The sequence below is a fragment of the Lactuca saligna genome, chromosome 3 (assembly GCF_052625555.1).
Source record: "Lactuca saligna cultivar CGN05327 chromosome 3, ASM5262555v1, whole genome shotgun sequence".
In the NCBI taxonomy this organism is placed as follows: domain Eukaryota; kingdom Viridiplantae; phylum Streptophyta; class Magnoliopsida; order Asterales; family Asteraceae; genus Lactuca; species Lactuca saligna.
The window spans coordinates 62,347,856-62,358,580 of record NC_136419.1 but is presented as its reverse complement, the minus strand read 5'-3'; positions in this window follow the sequence as shown (position 1 = coordinate 62,358,580).

Genomic DNA, 10,725 nt, shown 5'->3' with positions numbered 1-10,725 from the left:
CAGAAGTGAAGAAATGAAGAAGTTTTCAGCCAAACACACACACACACAGATATATATATATATATATATATATATATATATATATATATATATATATATATATATATATATATATATATATATATATATATATATATATATATATAGGGGAGGGATGATGGCCCGAAGGGTTCATGACTTCGGTTCACGGCCGTGAAGGGTTTGCGGTCCCAAGGAGCTTCACGGCCGCGAAGGCTAGTTTGCCGCTGCAAGGGTCCTAAACGACTTCCCTCCAAAACACACAACACCTAATGATACTTGGTTTTTATATGTATAATTTCCTTACCCTAACAATATTAAGATAACAATGGGAATAAGTTTGACCTTTGATTGACTTATACAAGAAAGAAATTACGGGTTGTCACATCGTCCCCTTGTTAAATTGAATTTTGTCCCGCAATTAATACTAAGAAATACACCTGGACTAAGGGAAAAGATGAGGATATTAATGTTTCATTTGATCCTCACTACTAAAAAACAACCATTTAATGACGCGCAAACAATGACACTCGCTAATAAGGGACGTGCATTCGTGCGTGCCTTAAAAAATAATGTCAGTTTTTCCAAAATTTGAAAGATAGAGGACACGCATTTGTGCGTGCCCCTAAAAATAGTGTCAGAAAAGAAAAAAAAATACGGAGGGCGCCTTTGATAAGATAGGTGTTGTCTAAATGTGTCGCTTTATAATATTTTAATGAAACACACGTTTTTAAGGTGGATTTCACCCGCCTATTGAATCCCAAAAATTAAACACCCCCCCCCCCCCCCCCCCCCCCAATTAGCAAGAAAAACCGTAGGGCCTTCGTCTTCTTCTTCTTCCGATGATGTATCAGTTCGTCCGATTGGATGCATATTTACTATTAAATTTGGGGATATTCTTTTATGCATCACTACCCTCTTCTGTTTCAAGCATTCCAAGTTCATCATATAACAAGGCTTCGGTGGTTTTATTACCTAATGATCTCTTTCTAGATGTTACTCGATCTCCAGTTAATTCGTTCACCCCCTTTTCTTTAGGGTTTTCTACTCCCCACATTTCTTGTTTCACGTTAGTCTCAACAAAGTCTTTACTCATGTTACTCCATTCCCCCCCCCCCCCCCCCCCCCCCCCCCCCCCCCCCTTTTTCATTTCCATTTCCCTAGGGTTTGTTTGTTTGTTTGTTTTGTAATGTTTTCTGAACAAGCGTCGACGCGATTCTTGTTTGTAGGTAAGCAACCGTGAATTTGTCAGAGTGATCGGAAGAGGAAAAATAGAAGATAGAAGAGGAAGAAGAAGAAAAGCGAACAAACAGGATTTCTTGACCTGGTGTGTTAATCTGTGATCAGGTCTTCTAAGCGAAGAGAAGATCTGAGTCGGTACAAGGGTAGCTATATCATATCAGAATGAGGTTTAGATATGCATTTTACCTTCTTTCTAACTACATGTGCATTTAGACTTTAGATTGATCGTGATATTCATTTTACCTTCTTTCTTACTTTTTATTTGATGTTATTTTAGGTACAATGGCAGCTATATCGTATAAGAATGAGGTTTTTTGCCTTTTTTAAACCAATATGTAAGTTCATAATTTCCCTAACTCTTCTAAGAACGATTCCGACATTTTGGATTGTATTTTTCTTTCTTGGCTTCTTTAACTTCCCACATATTATACCAATTATGTGGACATTAGGGACTTATGTGGCAGCTAGCAAACAGTTTGAATTCACATTTTTCTTAGATCAATTTGGATCTTATGTTATGAATACATGTTTCTTAGATAAATTTGGCATCAGGGACTTATTATACAATTATTTTTTTACCCTTCAACAATTCTTGGAAAAGAAAAGGCTATAGTTGAACAGTTGATGAAGTTCTGCTTTTGAATTCTCTTGATAGCCATAACCCATTCCTAGCATCTCCATTAGATGAGTTTGAGACTTTTGCCATGGGTGGAAGTGGAACACAAGATAATTTGTGTGGACCATGTTAATAGCGAAGAGATGGATTCAAACTCAGTTGTTGCTGCAATGAAAGATGCCATGGACAGAGCCGAAGCTAAATTCAGGCACGCAAAGGAAGTAAGGGAAAGAGAACTTGCAAAAGCTTCTAGAAACAAAGAATCTATAACTGTAAAACTACAAAGAGACGATCTACATTTCCAGTAGGTAAATCCATAGAATAATGATGTTTAATTAAATTAATTTAATTAAATTAATCAGGTCTGACTGCATCTCTCTCTCTCTCCCTTTTGTGAGCATCTTGATGAACCCCAAGTGCTTGTGGGCTGTAGAACTTACTCTTGTAGAAGTACGAGATTGTTTCTTTCAATTGAGTAAGCATCTTGAAGCTATCAGTAGTCAACATTTCAATTTGTGTTGTGTTGACTTGAAGAAACCAAAAGACGAACAACAAATGACAACCCCAATTTCAGAGGTCAGGGTAAGCTCTCAACTATCCTCTTTCATCCCACCCTAACTTTTACTACTATATATGGTTAATAGACACAATTACCTCCTAGACTCAGTCAACTTATATTTACTGAAAACATCAGTAAACTTAAGGATCATTTTTACACCCTATGAAACAACTGAAGTAAAGCTTCCTTCTTTCCTACATGCAACTAGTTTTCCAAAAAAAATCTATAAAAGTATATTCAGATAGATGCTCCTTTTACATTAGACCTCTCACCATGCTTCCTGATCCTTCATTTACTATATTTTGTACACACCCTTTAGCCAAGATTCTGATTTGTATCATGAATCAGAATCTTGTTTTAGTGAGAGTGTATCAAAGTGTAAGATTCAATTCCCAAATTATGTACTTGTAGCAAGTGTAAACATATATCCTCCCTCATATGTATATTATATAGTAATCAATCATAAGTATCTATTAGTATTAACTAAACTTTTTTCAGCTAAATAATAACAATTTGGATTATGTGATATTTTCTTGATATAAGGGAAGACCAAAGATAATTAAGACACAAAAAGAAAGGAGAAGAGGTACTGGTACAAATAGTCAACTAACTTAAAAGCAATGGGAACCATGAGGCAGAGAAAATAGAGTGAGAGTGTTTTATTTAAGTAGTCTTCATTCAAACGTGTTTTTTTAAATAATTGTCAAGAGGCATTTGAAGGTGCTGACAAACTGAGGTTAGAAATAAGACAAATGAAAGCCCCTGAACAAGAATCTAAACGCAGTGACAAAGAAGGAATGATTAAACTTTGCACACTTGGAAACGTCAAAATTATTGGTGAGCTTTTGAAGCAGAAAATGGTCCCCAAAAAGATCGTGGAACACATTGTTCAGGTTTCATTTTTCATCTACTTCCATTTCTTTCTTTTATAATTTTGTACTTTCTTTGGCTATTTTTCTTATTATAGTGGATTTGACATGACAGGAGCTTTTAGGAGCAGACAATAAAATTTGTGCAAAGGAGGAAAACGTAGAAGCAATATGCCAATTCTTTAACACCATTGGCAAACAAGTAGACGAGAGCCTTAAATCAAGGCGTATTAATGATTTGTTAAGTAAACAAACTATTTTTCAATGGGAATGTCTCAGAGTCCTTCCGCCTCTTGGATGCTTTTGTTTTTGACTTTTCCTCCTTCATCTGCAGCTGTTGAAGAAGAGCAGTGGGTGATGCATGTCTGCAGAAATCAGTATCATCTACCTTTCATTTTCCTAATTCCATAACAGTTTTAGGAAGCCTTGAAATGCATTCTGTATGCCAGAATCAGTCACCCATGTGAGGAGCAGGAATTCTGCTGCTCAACTCAACCTATTTGCCAACTTTTGCAATATAGTTGGGTAATATTAGAAGCCTTGAAATGCATGCTTATGACTTCATCTAATACTCTCTCAGAGATTAGTATTGACTACACAAAGCAGCCATAAGTCGCTCTAATAGTAACCCTATTAGAGGTGATTTAGAGAATAATGGTTCTCGTGAGTGAAGTATGAGAATGATAGGATGGAATAGAAGAATACTGATGAAACCTAAAATTCGACAATCATATTTCCTATTGTTTAACTTAATTTTCATAGTGAGTATATCTTAATCTTACTTAGAGTTATAGCGGTTGGTATGCTTTCGTAGGAAGGCTCCAAACATGACATGTTGCTTGAGAAGCTTATATATGATGTATGCAACTATTACCCTACCCTTGCAGAAAGGTTAAAGGTATTTCACTAAACTAGATGGGTGCCTACCACCATATATAGTGTGACTGTGATAGTATACTAATAAAAGCTTAATACAAAAAGAAAAGAAACATGTAGCGTAGTGTAAACCAAATTTGCTACCATTATCTGATCTATTAATAGAATGTAGTAATCTTTGGTTCTTTAACATTCACATTGCTTGATTTATATGCTGTGATGTTCATCATTTCAATGCAGCCTTTCACAAGATCTAAAAGGTTTTATATATCCTTTATCCTCAGCTGTCTTGTTTGAGAGAAAGCATGCTCAGGCTTTGGGTTCAGGGTGGAGGTTGTATATTTACTTATTTAGCCTTGCTGTTAGTTATCTTTTAAGAATGATGTATAAATAAATAAATAAATAAATAAATAAATATATATATATATATATATATATATATATATATATATACATGAAGATTACTTTTCAAATCTTATTTGTTTTTTAGGGAAATGTGTTGGAGCATTTAGGTGCTATTACTACTGGCAGTTAGTTCCTAGAACCAGATGGTAATAAAGTAACAGAATCAAAACTAATTTAAGAAACTTTTTGTATTTACCCAACTTAAGTAATATTGACCAATTTTCAGGTTTATTTCCCAATCATATCCCTAACCCCGAGGAAAAGGGAGCAATGAAGGCAATTACTCAAGTTGTGCTTGATAACAAAGCCGATTTAGGGATCATCTTTGACACTGATGTTGATAGGTGATCTTCTAATATTTTATATATTATAAGTTTTCCTTTATGAATAGGATTTTGTGAAATTATGTCAATTATGGTGGGTGTGAATCAGATCTGCTGATGCGGATTCCACTGGCTGTGAGTTTAACCGGAATCGTTTGATTGCTTTGATGACTGCTATTGTTTTAGAAGAAGTAAGTTCGTAATATTACCAGAATGATTGAGATCCAAGGAAGTTGCCAAATTCTGTTTTCTCTCATTATTATATTCCAAAAGTCAGTTATATAATTACTGATTTACCGCTTGATGATTCAAGAATGTAGAGGGGCAATTACACCATTTATAGTTGTAATTTTACTAATCAATCTATTATGTCTGAATTTTTGATCATTTATAGTTGTGAACTTGACCCTCATTGATCTTCCTGGTTTGACAAAAGTAATTGTTGGTAAGTTTACACAATTACACCATTTATAATATTTTTTTCAATTTTGGTTAACTTCTGAATGAAGACTTTGACACAGTTCAACTACATGACCTGGTGATTCCAGATACAAACTTTCAGAATGAACTCAAAGGACTGATGGTGTTGGCATGTGATGTTTTTGATCTTCCCATTCGGAAGGATATTATCCACTGTGTTGTAAGATGGCAGCTTGCAAAAAGGCAATAGGTATTTTTTTCATGAATTTAGAAACTTATTCTAAAATTTTATATCTTTCTCATTGTCATAATATGAACCGTAAAACCATTTTTTTATTACTTTATCTGTAGTGGTACTTTTGGTTGTTTGACCCTCAAAGTTCTTTTTTTCTTTTTTTATTAACAATGAAATAAGGGCTAAATGCAAGAAAGAGCAATATATTTGTTTATTCATTACATAGGGAGGGATCTTATGACATTGTAACATAATAACATTGTAAAGTGGGAACACTTAAGGAGAAATTGAAGCCGTTGGAGAAGTTTTTCCTACAACGAGTCTGAATCCCACCATGTATGACATTGGGATAACCAGAATCATATATGTCTCTCCGCTCATCCATTATACTCATACCTAAGAAACATAACCAAACCTTTCTTTCTCAATCTCGGGTAGGTTTTTCTATTTTTTTTTTTATTTCTTACTGTCATATGCTTTACATTTTTATTTAGCATGTGGAGTGGTTAATTTGTTTGTGTTTGATATAGTTTGATTGTCATTATATATAATAAGTGAGTTATGGTGTTCGAATCTGAAGTTTATTATTGATACGAAATAGGGATTTCATCATTCATATACTAGACTCAAAGTTATTAAGAAAGTGAAAACTGTAGCACTTTTTTTCTTAGGTTCTGTCTTTAGACTCTAAAGTGTCTGACTATTTATCATCAATCATCAAAATTTTATGGTTTTAGGTTAAAGGATCTGAAATATTAATTTATGGTGGAGGTCCCGTTGCATATACTTCACAAGATATGAGTCTAAGTTATTTTATTATTGGTGCCTTTTGTATGTCAATTCGGCAGCTTGTCTACAAATTCTGAAATTTGTAGTAATTTTTCTCATGTTTATGGTAACAATGATGGACAACACTAAACAAATTTCATCTAGGATGTTTTTCAAATCGACTACAGGTCCTTCAACTACAAGCTTCTTATTTGTACCGATTTGCCATGTGCAGGTTCTGACAGCTCTAGCAACCTCCTTCCATGCCCTGCCGCCTCTCAAACTTCCTGCGTTCAGGTTATTCTCTTAGAAAGGAAATTGTCAAAGGAGAATTTAATCATGGGTTTCTTTTAATGTTGTACATGTTTTGTTTTCTATAATAAATATTATGCAATATTAGCAATGTGTTACGTTTACTTACTATTGGAATGATTATTTGTATTTGAAGTAGTCCAATGAATTATCTTTATTGTTTAGGGTAGTTTATTTTGTATTATGAGACTTTTAATGTGTTATTTAATTTGAAAATTAGTAAATCTATCAAAATTATATAATTTTAACAACATTTAAAATTATGACACGCCAAAATGTGTATCGTGTTTCTTTATCACAGGGGCTTCCTTGGTACACATTGGCTGTCATAAACACGCGCGTCGTAATACACGCAAATGTGTGTCGTATTCCTTTATGACAGGGCCTTCCTTGATACGTATTGCATGTCATAACTGCGCATCGAAAATGCGTGTCATAAATGTGCGTCGAAAATGCGCGTCGTAAATAGATGACGCGCAAAAGCGTGTCGTCTCGCGTTATGGCAGGGCCTTCCTTGACACGCATTTCTGTGTCGTCTGAGCGTTTTACAACAAACATTGCGTATTGTAAAACATTGTTTTTCTAGTAGTGCCTCCCGCTCCCAAGTGAATTCAGGTCCCCGCTTTGCATTCTAGGGAACCTTCACTATTAGAATACTACCTTGTTTGGTTTTCTTGACTTCCCTATCCATGATTTCTATCGTTTTTCCATGAAGTTGAGGCTCTCATTGATCTCGGTTTCCTCAAGGGGAATAAGAAAAGTCTAGTTAGATGGGCATTTCTTTAAGTTCAATACGTGGAATGGAGGGTGTACGTTGCTAAGTTCTTGAGCTAGACAGAGTTTGTAAGCTACAGGGCCGATCCTAGCAAAAATCTTGAAAGGCCCAATGTACCTTGGATTCAATTTGCCACACTTTCTGAAACATATTATGCCGTTCCAGGGTGAGACCTTCAATAGAACACGGTCGCCAACCTGGAATTCCAAGGGTTTTCGTCGTATATCTGCGTAGCTTTTCATTTTGTCTCACGAGGCTTTAAGTCTCTCCCTAATTTGCACGATCTTCTATATAGTCCCTTGGATGATTTTTGGACCGGTGAGAGTGTTTCCAGGGACTTGCCTTTTAGCTAACTGAGTATCACCCACTTCAGCCCAACACAGAGGGCTTCGTATGAAGCAGCCTTTATGCTAGAGTGATACTCGTTATTGTAGGAGAACTAGAAAAAGGGTAAATGAGTATCCCATGCCTTTCGAAAATCTATCACACAGACTTGCAACATATCTTCTAAAGTTTGAATAGTCCTCTCACTTTGACCGTCAGTTTGTGGATGGTAGGCTGTAATCATATCCAACCTAGTTCCTAGTGCCTTTTGTACTGACTGCCAAAACCTCGAGGTGAATCTACTATCTCTATCATAGATAATAGATATGGGCACACTATGCAGTCGCATTATCTCTCTTAGGTACGTTGTAACATCCGGATTTTTACCAGGTATCTTGTAAATTTAATTTTGTGGTATTGTGAGGGGGGCTCGGCGAGTTGGAGCTCAGACTCGCCGAGTAGGGACGCAGATTTGGACAATGGAGCGCGCCTGGACTCGGCGAGTCCAGGATATGGACTCGGCGAGTCTGCGCTGTGCAATGAAACCCTAAATTTCCAGGTTTGAGGCCTATTTAAAGGGCCTTATGGCCGTCATTTGTGCTCACCCAACCCTCAGTGAGAGACCCTTGTGTTCTTGAGCGATTTGTGAAGAGAAAGGAGCATTTCTTGACCTTGTGTGTGTTATTTAGCAAGAAGAAGGAGACTCTAGGCAAGAGGAAGCAAAGGAGGTTGCTATTTCGTGGATTTGGAGCTTAGATCATCACTCTAGAGGTATGATCTCGGACTATTTTCTGTTTGGTGAAGCATTATGCAATTTAGGGCTTATGATGGTCATTTATGGGATGATTTGGTGCCCATTGGTTCCCTCCTTGAGTTGAGGTTATGGATCTGGACCCATAGAGGTCCAGGGAGCCTCACTCATCAAGCTTTATGTATGACAATGGAGTCCATGACCTTGTGTTGTAGTAAATGAGTCAAAAACATCATATATGGTCATATAGAGGTTGTATGTGCATCAAGATTGTAACTTTACGTGCTAAATGAGCTTGGAGGGACTGGATCTATGGATTAATGGACTAGATCTGACCTTTAGAGCAAGATTGAGTCAGTGCATGGCACGGACTCGCCGAGTCCGAAGAACAGACTCGGCGACTAGCATGAATGTTGCCCGACCACACAGTGAGTGGCCTCGCCAAGTTGGGGAGGGTGGACTCAGTGAGTCAAGGGGGAGCCAGAATGGACAGGTGGACTGAGTCAAACTGGACTCGCCGAGTTGTTCTTGAGACTCGGCGAGTTGAGTCGTGGTGGCCCCACAACTCGTGCCAGGTGGAACTCGTCGAGTTGAGTGAATGCTCGATGTGTCAGGGGAGGATTCCAGGGAAATTGGGGTATACGCTCAGACTCGCCGAGTCGCTATAGCGCACTCGCCGAGTCCGGTCAAAGTTGACCGTTGACCGTTGACCAGCGTTGACCTGGATTGACTTGTTATAGTATGGTCAACCCTAGTTGGGAAAGTGTTAATTAGAGATGTATTGTGCTATAGGGGGACTACAGCTCGGCAGATCGAGTGATTAGCGATTTCAGGTTTACGATTTACCGAGACACGCGAGGTGAGTCTTCTCACTATACTTTACCTTGAGTAGGTAACCAGAGTTATGTGATAGAGTATTTGTATGCTATGTATGTTGTGTGTTGTACTGCATGATTTCTAAGTGATTTATGTGGTGCATGTTTATCAGAGCTAGAACCTGAGGGTTCACAGAGTTTGGGTGCACGGACCCACAGAGTTATAGCCTAGAGTGGCTAATATGTGTTATATGTGGTATTTTGGGGAACTCACTAAGCCTTGTGCTTACAGTGTTGATGTTATTTGTTTCAGGTACTAGTGACGACTGCGGGAAGGCGCCGGCTTGATCCGTATACACACACGTTCGGAGCTTGATATTATGATCTTGGGATTTTGTACTGTTTTGTTGGATAATTAAAATGGTTGTTTTTATGAATATCGATGGAATTATGTTTTATAAAAATTGAAAATTTTGTTTGAAATTTTCGGTGTTACAAATTGGTATCAGAGCCTTGGTTTGAGGGATTCGGGTACACCTTCGGGGGTATTTGAACTTAAACTGAGGAATTGAAGAGATATTTCAAAATAAAACCAAGATTTTCTAAGAGTAAAAGATTTTCCAGGAAGAAACGTGTGTACGATCAGCCAGCGCCCGAACGGTGAATTCCCAAAATACCTTTATATTATGTGATAATTATTATTAATGTGATGTGTTTGCATGCTAGAGTAGGCTAGGTATTGCTAATAGGACTAGAGTGGCCTGTTTTGTGATGCCTTAGCCTAAGGAGGGGTGAGCTGCTATGAGATGCTGAGAGTAATTAGGTAGCAGCTAGGGCTTTGTGTGAGATCTATTTCAAAGTGATTTAAGTATAATAGAGTACTTGGGGATTGGGATCCGAAGAGGAAGATTTGGGGTGTGTACTGAGACGGTGCGGACAATAGTATTGGGCCCGTACTACTGAAAGCACCGGTGCGGTACACAGTCCAAATAAGAATCTTGGGATGCCAAGAATCAAGGAGGGGTGGATTGTCGAATGTAAGAGTGTTCGAGTGAATTCTAATTATCGCATGTTGTATTTCAGAGGTTGATCATGGTGAGGACACGTCATGTGCCAGAGGATGCCGGAGCTAGTGATGAGGAGATTCGACAGATCATTCATGAGGAGGTGGCTGCGGTCATCAGAGCTGAGATACCAGAGATGTTCGGGTCTATTAAGACCGCGTTGATTGAGACATTTGACGAGCGCTATGCCGCTCTTTCTGAGGCTGCGGTTCCAGCGGCTACCACAGCGATTGCTGCGGCAAGACCCAAGGGAGGTGATGCGACATTGTTTAGGGAGTTCAGCAACACCAAGCCACCAGAGTTTGATGGTACGCAGGATCCGATGGAAGCTATGAGGTGGATATCTGATATGG